Consider the following 13,407-nt stretch of genomic DNA (forward strand, 5'->3'; position numbering starts at 1 on the left):
GGTTGCAGTTCATGAGCATTGCAGCACGCCTATTTATAGGCAACGCTAAGGCATGTCATTTTGATTAAATTGGACAGTTTGTCAATTTGAATCCTTGTGAACAAGGTCGTCCTACCAAGTGGGCTAGTGGAATGTAGAAAGAAATATTTAATTTTTACCATGTGGGGATCTTCCTTTAATTTTAGATTGACGTATAAACTAATATCTCTGTGCTCACGATGACGGAGCAAAAAAGATACCAACAATCCTTTTATTTGATGCTAGCTTCACCTTCTAAATAATTTGTTGCCGTTTGTATAATATATCGAAAAGTTAATTTGATACATAAAGCAAGCTATTCTCTGTGCTCTCTAATGTTTGACCCGTTAACTTTTTAACATGTATTTTATCATCTGCCTTATTCAAAATTTTCATGTAAATGTAAAAATATAAGTCATGATTAAATTACTTGTAGCGATAAAAAATGCAAAATAAAATGATAATTATATTCTTTTAATAAAACAAATGACCAAACTTGTGTCGAAAAGTTAATGACATTAAACATTAAACATTAAGGATGTCTTTGAGATAGCCGCTGGATGGAAGATGGAAGAGTTTTTTAATTATTATGATAACTATTTAATAATATAAATAATAGAATTAATTACTTCAAGGTTGAAAAAACTACTTTTTAAAATGATAAAATTTTGTATAGAATTTTTTTAAAATACACCATTTAACATATTAGGAAATATGCATGCACAAGTCAAGGAAAAAACTAACCAAACTATGGAGTAAGTCCGTATCCTAGAAGCCATAGAAGTATGTCGTCTCATTAAAAACAAAAATATATCAATATTTAAAAAACTAGACACGTTAGGTATGAACTATAAACGTTCTTATATTTGTCTGAAATTATCATATTAATTTCTTACAAATGATAATTACCACTGCCACATTGGAATTTGACGGTCAAGCAGTCAGCTAAAAGAATCAACACTGTATATATCATAGCAAGTATTAAACCGTACGCTGAATTGGACCTGACCAGTTGACATGTGAAACCTCGTACTTATACTCCAGTATATATTATATATAGATCCCCTTAAACCACGAGCGCTCATCGGCAGGTGCAGTTGATTACTCCCCTTAAACGCGTGATCTTGGAATCTTGAACCGTTCTTCAAGTCAAGCTAGCGTGTCACCGGTTCGTGTGGACGCATGCATTTTGCTCTGTGATATGCACACGTACGCCAGGGCAGAAATGTTCTACCGCTTGCGTTGGCTGAGGCCCTGTCTAGTTCCCGCATTTTTTTTAAAAAAATTATCCTTTCGAATCTTTAGGCAACTAAATAAAACATTAAATATAAATAAAATAAAAACTAATTGCATAGTTATAAAAGGAAATCGTGAGACAAATCTTTTGAACTTAATTTGTCTATGATTAGTCATAAAGTGTTACAATAACCCACATGTGCTAATGATAAATTAATTAAGCTAAAAAGATTCGTCTCATGGTTTTCATGCGGGCCATGAAATTCATTTTTTCACTCTTGTCAGAAAACCCGTTCCAAGATCCGATCAAACGACTGACGTGCCACCAAAAAATTATCTTTTTCCAACTAAACACCCCCTCACTCTCACGACGCCACCTTGTCCTCTCGCGTTTATCCTGCTCGGCAACACATCCTTTAACTTATTACTTTTTAATTTTCAATTTTAAGTATAATCCATGTATTTTATGGGTCCATATATCAATAGCCTACTTCTAACAATAGTAATTTATTAATGACTAATATCTCATATCAACTGACTGCAGTTCCAACATAAAAATAAAAACTAGCGGGCAGTTAATTAGTTTCTTTCTATTTCTTTACATGTATTGGCAACTAATTAGTAATTTACGCTCAAACAATATTGAACTGTGCATTATTTATTATACAATCTCTGAACGTACGTTCAGCATAACATGTATGTACCCTATAGTACATCAAGTCATGTCGTCACTTCTATATCTCACCTCTCGGATCCAAACATCTAAAATTCTCTCCCAAAATCATGTGCATGTCATATCCTCTCATACCCCCGATCAATGGACGTGACATCCCCCCGTCGCGTTAATTAAGCCATTAATGACGCTCTGCCACTGACTCTCTCTCTCTACTTCTCTTCCTCTGTGCCATGAAGAAAAATGGGTGAATACCCAATTTCATTCCTTAAGTTTTATCAAAGGCTCGATTTGGCCCTTGAGTTTTTATTTTGTCCATATGTGTCCTCTATGTATTTTGTTTTGGTTTAAAATCATCCTTGGATTCACATGACATGTCACATGGCTAATCAGACTCAATATTTGTATTAGAAATTTTCTCTTTCTCCCTTAGCTTGAAATGACGTACTAAATAAATAGCATTGTATATGTACTCTCCACTATTTCGGCAACCGCACATAAGAGTTTAGCTTTACTGCATACATTGAAAGTTCATTTTTACATAAGTTACTGTGTATTACCCACCTATAGAAAAATTCATTGTACACAAATCTTAGAGAAAAATATCACTATATATTTATTGGATGTATGTCTATAGAAGTTTGGATATATGGAATTTTCTAAAGACATACTTTTACTGCATAAATAGTGAGGTATATTTTTTCTTTTTCTGACATGTGTGAATGAGGGGTATAAGAGTCATTTATTAAGAAATATGTTGCTTAGGATTAATCATATGCTTTATAAGTGGGTCCAAGAACAAGATCGAACAAAAGTTAAAACTTGAAGGTATAAAATGGATGCATTGAAATGTCAAGGACCAAGATAAGCCTTAGGTGAAATTTGAAGGATCAATTTAATTATTCACCCAGGAAAAATCATCAACTTTCTGTCTATCTTCTACGCCGCGCGACGTACCACCGGTTGCTTTGGGTGGCTTCAATGAGAGTGCACACAAACTTGAAAAAGATGAATAATTAAACCAAGATTCAAAATTCAATTGTGTCATAAAAAATAATAAAGGGAGTATTACAAATACCACCATATCAAAAATAATTTTTTATTATTTTCTATTTGTCAACCCGAATATATATACAAATTTTAGATTATATGTATATAATACATAATTCAATTTATATCAGCTCTATTTTTTATTTAATGCTGTTGATTTTCCGGTGTAAGGTTGATCATTTGTGTATATATATATATATATATAGCAAAACTAATATGTGTACCCCCATATAAAAGCTATTCTATGTCCCCCTCTCTTCATAAGGCTCAAACTCACCTCCCACCTTCTTCTAAGGGCTCAAAACCTCTCTCATGGTCTGGTCAAACCTCTCCTACGTCGGTCAAATACATTTGTCCAGTCCCGTCTGTCTGAAAAGTGCAGTAACACGAAGGCAAAAATACAGTAATATGCTTTATAAAATACAGTAACAACATCATGACGGATCTAGTTTTTTTAAATCATATTTTTTAACCACGGTAGTGAAAACGGTTTTAAAAATAATATAAGACACATGAAATATTGCTCTCTAAAGATTAGAAATACAACCTTTTAGCTCTCTCACATGTATTAATTGTATTGTAGCAATAGTATGCAGTCACATCTCGTTTTACTGCCCTTCGATCATGATGTTATTATACCTATATCACAACGTTATTGTAATTGTACAGTAACAACGCACACGTTACTGTACTTATATCGCTAATTACAGTAACAATATTCATATTTTATAGTAACATGGTGTTATTGCTACATAAAATGTATAGCATTAATGTAGCTATTGCTATAACATTAGTATATACTAATACAAATCCTATAGATATTTCTTAAGATTCTAAACTTTAAATAATTTTATCTCTCACCTCATATTATTTTTAAAAACGTTTCTACTGAATTGTTAGAAAAAAAATATTTTAAAAAGAAGATCCCTCATGGATATGTTTCGTCGTTGTTACTGTAAATTAGTTGTCGTGTTACTGTATTTTTTCCTTCGTGTTACTGCAGAATTCCTAAGAGACGAGGGGTGAACTTAGATAGACAATAGAGGAAGCCCATAAGAGGTTAACCCACGTGAGAAACTCTTTGACCAGCCTTTAATTAAGATGAGGATGATTTTTTGGTCTAGAAAATAGAGGTGGGATGTAGGATGGACATTGGAATGCCTAGTAAGTGAGGAGGGTGTAGAATAGCCTATATTAAAGGGGTACGCGTATTAGTCTTGCTATATATATATAACTTATTATTTTTTATGTACTTGGTTTATTACTGTTTCAAAATAAAGCCATGTATACGTTATCATGAAAGGTACCTCACGACTGGAGACCGGCTGACATGTAACTGTAAGGCCCCGGCCTCCTCTCCCTCGGGCCCTGAATCTGGCCTCCGCTCCCCACCGCCACTGACCTCGGCCTCTGTATCACTTGAACTAAGACTTTTTGTTTTTCGGTCACCTTTTGTTGCCCCATCTTGATAATATTATGGTATGCACTACATTAAAACTGAAGTACCATTGTTTATTGTTCCAATTACACATATCTAAATCATGTTGGAAACATAGAAATCAGCTATTGGTTCCGTGTCAAGCAACTCAGTTCATTCCTCACAATGTTCTCTGGTTTCTTTGCCTAAAAATAATAAATCTACTTTGTTACTCCATCCATTTTACAACGTAAGATTTTCTAACTCTATCTAGATTCATATAGATGCTAATAAATCTATACATATATATAAATTATATACATTCATCAATTGATAAATTTAAGAAAGGCTAGAAAGTCTTGCAATATGAAACGGAGACAATATAGTTCTAAGCTCCACGAGAAGCCAACAGTCTGCCACGGTTCACACCTTTTTTGGGTAGTGATAGCAAAAGTATATTTTTTCCTTACCTACTTTAGCCGCGTTCGGTGGGGTGAGGATAAGTTAACTTATCCCTAGCACGAAAAACGTACTAAGGGATTAGTACATGATTAATTCATTATTAATTATTAAAAAAATATAAAATAGATTAATATGATTTTTTAAAACAACTTTCCTATAGAAATTTTTTTAAAAAAATACACCGTTTAGCAGTTTAGAAAGCGTCCGTGTGGATAACGAGTGAGCATAAGTTATCTAATCAAGACAGCGAACGCGACCTTTGTCTTACTACTAGCACATGTCTGTATGACCGCAATTTAAAATTTGGAATCATGTTTGTGTCTCAAATAAGAAATTCTTTAATACTATGGTTCATTCAGCATGTAATATCTTGATGGGGGAGCTAAGAGCATATCCAAGATACTACTCATCTCAATTATTATACTAAATTTCAGCAATTTTGTACAAAATTTATCATCTAAGAAAGTATCTATTTGACTTGTAATGCCATTTAAATGGTTAAACATGGCTTCTAAATGGCAAAATATGACAAGTCATTCTTCTACTAGCAAGATTGATATTCGTGGGTCCCACTCACGTGGGTCCATCAGTCATCCTCTCCCTTGTCAAATTTGAAGAGTGGAGATGGATAGTCTTTTTGAGTACACATCAGATTTGATGTTGCTAAACTTTAAATTTGGAGAGTCAAGATTTAGCCATTATGTTAGAGAATCTCCAACTTAAAATGTATGCATCTCATATTTTTTTTAGAGTATATATAAATTAGAATTATTTGTTTTGAAAGATATATAAATTCGAGCATTGATTTCCAAGTGCATGTAAATCAAGAGTGCTGCTTTCAAATTATATATATTTGGTGTTGCTTTCGAGATATATAGATATTGGATCACTGCTTCCGCTTCCCAGGTATATAGAAATCGATTTCGCTGCTTTACAAATTGTATAGACATTAGGTGTTGTTTTCAAAGTATATATTACTACCTTTATTAACATATGAAATCATACAATATTAGGAGATATTCAGTTTCCGTACTAATAATTTTAACTATATATGGTCATGCAAGTAACTATTGAATCTCAATGAACTATCTGGTTATTTTGTTTATCTTTTCATACATGCATGCAACAACGAACAACATTGCCAAAAATAGATTTTATTGAAAAGATTCAAGGCCATAAATAATTCTACCTTTGTTTTTTTTGGTGAATTTTAAATCTATCTTATTCTCCACTTGGTTGCCAAAGCATATTTTTTTTCGTTGCTTAATTGTCAGCGGTAAATGTTGTTGCACCAACTACGAGTCCTCACTTCTAGAATCCTCGCTCTTAAAATCTAATGGTCTAAATCTTTTTCATTGAAATGGACGTCCGAGATTGCTTCCACATCTCTCTCCCCAAATCCCTTCCCTTCCAAATCTCCTTCGCATCTCCTACGCACGCCACTCTCCCACGTGAAAACACAGGAAAAAATTTTGTGGGCACGGTGCGCACCATCGCACCCGTGTGCCCCCGATGTAGATAGATGACGCATGTCCCAGCAGTCGATCCAACGGAGAGCTCCCGGTGGCTCGTTTGTTCGCTGGTTGCGCAGCGCGGCAATGATCTGCTTAGCCTCGGCTCGGCTCGCCACCCGGCTCGCTTGCTTGCTCGATCACAGCCCATGCACGCGACGTCACACATTGCTGCAGCCCGCATGCGAACACACCGCGCGCCGCCGGACAGAGGCGTGCATCTGCATCGTCGTTCGTTTGGTGCAGTTGGGTTCGCTCGCGCGTGTGCCTCTTGCCTACCACGACGTCGGCATCAACGTGCAGATCCCTAGATCGTGTCGATGCAAAGAAAAAGGACTCGTCGTCGTTCGACCTAGATCACGACGAAAATCGCCACTAGCCGCAACAACCATGAGGGGAGAAATCTCGGATGAAGCAGCCATCATTGGAAGAGGAGAACAGGGGGACTTAACCGCCGGGATATCATCTCATCTGATGTCGTTTTCATCTGCTGTATCACCTGGCATGGAAGGACAGAGGTTGCATCCACATGCTGATGACAACGATCCAGACCATGGGGAGAAGATAACATTGCAGGTATGGTAGTTTATTTCTTTGATTGTCACTTTTTGATTAATGTTGTTTGATCGTGCGTGATGTTCACATATATGTAGAAGATGGGCATGGAAGTAGATGATGTATGCGGTAATGGTTCCCATGTTCATGGCAATGACGATGCACAACAGTGTGTAGTATATGAAGAAATGGAATCTACAGCATCAGAGGTAAGAAAAATTACAAATGAGATTAGAAATGGATTATCCAATACTATGTTAATATAATTGTAAGAATCAACTATTTCTACAACAGGTGGATGGTAAAGTTGTGCACAATTTGATTGTTCCTAAAGTAGGAATGGCTTTGGAGTCAGAGAAAGATGCATATGAGATGTACAATACCTATACCAGAAATATTGGGTTTAGTATTAGAAGGAGTCGGACAAAGCAACGTGTTGATGGGACTATATATCAAAAATATATTGTTTGCAGTAACCAAGGACAACGAGAAACTAAGTCATCATTGGACACTACTAGGATAGGTTGCAATGCTCAAGTTCAGTTTAGTGTCTGTCGAGAGGGAATTTGGACGGTGCAAATAAGTCACATAAGTATTTGAACAAAACCATTATCTCGCTAGTCCAAATAAGTCACATAAGTTGAGATCCCAACGACATGTTATAGAAGCAGATAGGATTCTAATTGGCCAAATAAGAGAAGCCGGAATGAAGCCAGCCTAGGTGTTCCAGTTTATGAAGGAGTGGTATGGAGGAGCTGACAAAGTGCCATTCTCAAAGATGGATTGTAATAATGAGATTGGTCGTGAGCGCAAAAAGTACTTAGAATCCAATCCCACGCAAACACTACTGGAATACTTGAAGAATAAGCAGTTACAGGACCCTGCATTTTCTTATGCCATTCAAATAGATAAGGAATATGGTCGGATAGCTAACTTCTTTTGGGCAGATGGTCAATCTATCATGGATTATACATGCTTCGGTGACGTTGTGTCATTTGACACCACATTTAACACCAATAAGTTTGAGATGTATTTTGCTCCAATTCTTGGAACCAACCATCACAAGCAGACAATTATTTTTGGGGCTGCACTGTTATTTAATCAAACTATTGATTCATTTGTTTGACTCTTTAAAACCTTTCTAACAGCAATGTCAGGCAAGTATTCAAGCACAATTTTCACTGACCAAGACACGGCTATGGCAGCGGCAATTACTTTTGTATTCCCAAATACAAGCCATTGTCTTTGTTTGTGGCACATTTATCTAAATGGTGGTAAAAATCTCGGTCATGTAATTCATAATCATCCTAAGTTTCTAACTAATTTTAAGAGATGTGTCTATGAAGATAGATCGGAGTATTACTTCAATAAGATGTGGCATGACTTGCTGAGTGAATACAAACTTGAGGAGAATGCATGGATGTCAAACTTATTTCACTTGACGAAAAAGTGGGCTATCGTCTTCCGTGACTCTTTTACGGCTGATATGACCTCAACTCAAAGAAGCGAAGGTATGAACAATGTCTTAAAAAAAGATTTCGTAGGAAACTTGGTCTTTCTGAACTCCTTGTAGAATGTGATAAAGTTGCCGATAGTCTGCGTGAAAATGAGTTGGATACAGATTTCAAGTCACGAAACTCGAACCCTATTACTTGCATATCAAATTTACCTATGTTGAGGATAGCAGTTGAATCATATACTAGGAGGATGTATTCAGAGTTTGAGAATGAGTTTAAAGAACAATTTTCATTATCATCTAAATTGGTACAAACTGATCGGTCAATCTTGACATTCATGGTTATACCTATGAAATCAGATTATGAAGCGACAGTTGTCTTCAACCCTGCAGATATAACCATTACATGTTTTTGTAGAAAGTATGAATGCATTGGTATGTATACAAATTTTAATCTCTCAAAAAAATATATGCAGATTTTAATTTAAAGTTTAATTTATAATACATATATATGATAAGTTGTACTATTGTTATAGGTATATTGTGTAAGCATGTCCTTAGAGTCTTCAATATGAATGAAGTTTTCACTTTGCCATCTCAATATATACTCAATAGATGGACAAAATATGCGAAAAGAGGATTTTATATTGAGAAAAAAGTAAGTGAGAAGGATACTTTGAAAGCACAAGCTGCACGTATCACTCGACATGCATCATCCATTGCGCTAAAGTGTACAGTTTCTAAATAACTTCTTGATGATTTGGAGAAAACTATTAAAAAGTTGGACTTGGAAGCAGATAGTTTTCTAAGTAAGATGCAAGGAAAGCCATTTGACGTTCCTCTAAACTCAAATGATTGTGTCATAGACACATTAAATGGTGCAATATCGTTTACAGTTCCTCAGGTGGTAAAAGGTCCAAAAACTAGGCGATCAAAAGATCCAATTGAAATTAAAGGGAAGAGGAAGAGTGCTAAGAAGAAAGGTATTGATTTAATCCATTGTATACTTATATAGCTAATCTTGTTTTTTTCATGCTCTTATATTTTATATGTCTGAACTACAAGAGAAGATCCAAATAATACATCTGAAAATAGAAATGAAGATGATGGTGGTGTCTATGGGCAAAACTTGACCATGGCTGCAAATGATGTGCATGGCCAATCTTCAACCATGGTTGCAAATCATATGTACCGGCAATCTTCAACCATGCCAACTCCTTTGATCCAAGGCGAATATACTAGTCTTTTATATGGAGTACAAAATGATTTCATATTTTCCTGCCCTGCTAAAAAGCTACATTTTGATGAATAGCACTTGATGCAACCTGTGAGTAGGCTTTATTTAGATGGACTTTGGTGTATCCATGAAACTATACTCTTTTACTGTGTTGCACTTTATTTTATTTTCCTTGGCAATGTTACACTCAATTTCCATTGCTGCTGATAGTTGTGGCCATGGATTTGGTACCTATAATGACCTAGATTATATTTGTTGTTTAGATCAACCCATCCTGGGCTACAGATTTTATTGCAGATAACACTGTAGTTCAGATTTAACATTTGGAAGGAATAAGAAACAATCACATTTTGGATAACGCTTCCATCTCATTGTGTATTTCAGAAAACCAACATCACATTGTATTCAGATAAAAAGAACTGCACATGTTACAGAAGGATCTGAATGTCCTACAATCTGACAAAAGAAGGGGTTCAGGTTGTAACTTTATCGTCTGAAGTACCATCCTTATACACTCTTAACATCACAAATGCTGTAATTAATCATTAAACTATAACCCTGTCAAAAACAATGTCATGTTCGTGGAGAGAAACTTCAAGTTGTCTTGTAGTTTGCCGTGCCTAGCAACCACAGGATGACAGGAAGAAGACATCCCCAAGATGAAGCTACATTACTGAACAAATTCCGTCGGCAGCACAAGATGAACACGAAAGTCACAACGATAAAAGCTGTAAAAATAATCGAGACCAAAAGAGGGGCAGGAGAATTTCCCCCACCTCGCCGTCCTGATATCACCACCGGAAGTGCGGCTCGAGGTGGTTCCTAACAACGTCCGTGCGCCGACGCCCACTACTGCGTGCGGACGCCGACGGCGATGCCCACCGCTGCACCTCGCATCCCCAAGAAACAGCATCCGCACACCGTTGTGCGCTTCCCCGCCCTCGTCCCCCGCCGCCGCCGCTTCCCCATCGCCTCCCCCTGAATCGAGCGAGCGAGCCAGGTGGTGAGCCGAGCCGAGGCTAAGCAGATCATTGCCGTGCTGCGCAGCCAGCGAACAAACGAGCCACCGGGAGCTCTCCGTTGGATCGACTGCAGGGACACGCGTCATCTATCTGCATCGGGGGCGCACGGTGCGATGGTGCGCACAGTGCCCACGAAATTTTTTTCCAAAACACGGGCCACCACTTCTGCCCCAAACCGGCCCTAGCTGCGCCACTACTCACGACGCGGCGGCATCGCTCGCTCGAAGAAGAGCACGACATTCGCCGCGCCGCACTGGCCGGCCGCACGACGCCTCGTCTCGGCGTTGAGCCACGCTTGCCTCCACCACCAGGGCAACCCGGCCGGTGACCGCTCCAAGTTCAACATCCTAGAGCCCGGTAGGATGGACCACGACGTGGAAGACAGGGCGTGCGGCGAAGCGGGCGAAGATAACGACGTGAGCGCCGACCAGACCCTGGACCCGGCCATCACCATTCCTAGCTATCAGCCACGGGGACAGAGATTAGCGCGCGCGACATCCTCAGCCGGAGACGGACGGGGAGACGACGAGGAGGTGGGGTTTCTAGAAGCTTCTGTGCAGCGGAAGGAACGAGACAAGAACATGACTCACTCACTAATCGATCGATCAGGTTGCTGGTCAAAGCAAGCAAAGCAGCTGCCATCGAGGTTACTAATCTTCAATTCATGTAAGTGTCCAATTTTTTCGTCAGCGTACGTGTGGCGGATGATCTTTCTTCTTCTTTTCTTTCTTTTTTTTTTTCTTTTTTCTTTCAGTTGTGTCTGCATCTACATGATTGCATATGCGATCGGAGATAACCCAGTTAGCCTAAGGGCTAAGCAACCGATAAACTTTACAGCGTGCACGCCTGCACATTGCGTTCTGCTTGCTCCTTGCTACCTGCTTAATTTTCTGGAAAGAAGTTGTTCATTTGGCTGCCTGACGGCCGGCCGGCCTCAGGTAGTTCGAATCGTTGAATTGTTGTTCTTCTCCCGTCTTTCCCTGCAGCTAGCTCGCCAGCTGCTTGAATTGTTTGCCGTGCTTGCATACAGGAATCAAGGCCTTATAATGAACTGAAAACTATGTAATGTACAGTTTGATCAAAAGGCCGGTGTATGCACGTAGATGCAGCCTTAAGTGGTCAGAGATCCGATCCTGTTCAGGTATTTGCACGACCTAATAAACTTTCTAAAGAGAACTTCAATCTATTATATATACTTCTCTGCGAATCTTGAGACCAGATTTCCAAGGTTCTGGTGCCATGAATATGTTATCATATTTTCATGTCAGTATATATGCATTGCAACTACAACCACAAAGGTTTATTACCGACATTTAATCATACTGCTTTACAACAATACTTATTATACAAAGGTTGATTACACATAATTTAATAATATATTATCAAATATATTCTGGCGCCGTACCGTTAGCACAGTTACATACAAGTGGAGACAAAAGATGAGGAGGTACATAGTATTTTTTTATTAGCAATCCAATTGACCATACAATTATATATCATCTTTCCTCTTTATATATCTAATTCACATATATGGAATGTGGGAATGAGGACCCAAGTAGTATATTAGGTTGTGCCTTGATGGGTCCAATCCCAAGTTTTACAACATTATTGGCAGCCTCAACGCTGAACTTATTTTACAAATTAACCAAGTAAAAAATATATTCATGATCTCTTTCATCACTGGGATATTTTATTTATTATATCTCTTATTATGCAGGAGGCAAAAAGATTTATATTACCAACCAAACTGATTACATGAAAACCATTAATTACTGATGATAAGGATGTACTCCAATGGAATCTAGACAACAAGAAAATATTTTCTTCTAGATCTATGTATAATTTTTTGTCTTTTAGAGGTGTGGCTGATTAGAGGATGAATATTATGCGGAAAGCACCTATTCCTTTGAAAGTGAAGCTTTTTTTGTGGTTGGTATGAAGGGACAGGATACAAGTTGCCGCTGTTCTGAAAAACAAAAACTGGGAAGGGGTGGGTCTGAATTTTGCAAATTGTGTGGGGAGGTAGAAACAACTAATACTTGATATTTAACCGTCCTATGGCTAAATTTGTGTTGTGTGTTTGTAGGGATGCTTTAGATTGGACTGTTGCTTCTTCAGAGTTGATTTTACATTTAGGTTTGGATGGTTTTTCGAATAAACACTACAAGGCCACGTCGATGATTATAGGAGCTTTCGGTTGGACTATTTGGCTAACTAGAAATGAGATGATTTTCAGAGATAAAATTGTTAACGCAATGGAGCTCGCTAGTGAAGGAAGAAGACGAGCAGAAGTTGGCAGTGCTAAAACAGAAGATTCTGCCGTGTCCGACACTTCAATCGGAGAGTTGGAGCGGAATAATTCTGGGTTTCGGTTTTAGCCTCTGGTTATGTTTTTTGATGGAGTAGGTTATCTGACTGTTCTTGCTGTGTTGCAGGCTGATCTAATAGTTTGGTGAAGGTTTGTTTGCGTTTTGGATTTCTTGCGCTAAGTTGTAAGCTGGTGTCCCCAGCATAAACCATCTTTTGCTTTATAAAAAACATGGCTTTAAGCCTTTTCTCTAAAAAACAAATTTCCACCTTTTTTTCTTATTGCAGAGATTTTTGCATAGACAGCAGCAGTTGTATCTAGAGAAGTCGGGCAGGGGCAGACATACTTTAGTTGAGAACTGCAAATGATAATTTACACCATTTTGCTTATCTGCTCTTATATTCTGCTACTCCGTAGTCAGAACTGCAAATTATTGCTTGTTACACTTACCTGCTTTTTGTG

The 13,407-nt window shown here is 37.8% G+C and overlaps 1 long non-coding RNA gene across 4 annotated transcripts; it reads left to right on the forward strand.

The window, feature by feature from the left end:
* The first annotated feature begins 6,586 nt into the window (after positions 1-6,586).
* Positions 6,587-9,953, forward strand: LOC107304577. 4 transcript variants are annotated; one of them, XR_001550640.2, is made up of 5 exons: positions 6,587-6,943; positions 7,021-7,131; positions 7,217-8,433; positions 8,915-9,361; positions 9,449-9,953. It is a non-coding gene; the product is annotated as an uncharacterized LOC107304577 (long non-coding RNA). The 4 variants fall into 4 exon arrangements; XR_001550641.1 differs by having other exon boundaries at positions 6,588-6,943; positions 8,994-9,361; XR_001550643.1 differs by having other exon boundaries at positions 6,588-6,943; positions 9,275-9,361.
* The last annotated feature ends 3,454 nt before the right edge of the window (positions 9,954-13,407 follow it).

The sequence above is a fragment of the Oryza brachyantha genome, chromosome 1 (assembly GCF_000231095.2).
Source record: "Oryza brachyantha chromosome 1, ObraRS2, whole genome shotgun sequence".
NCBI classification, from domain to species: Eukaryota; Viridiplantae; Streptophyta; class Magnoliopsida; order Poales; family Poaceae; genus Oryza; species Oryza brachyantha.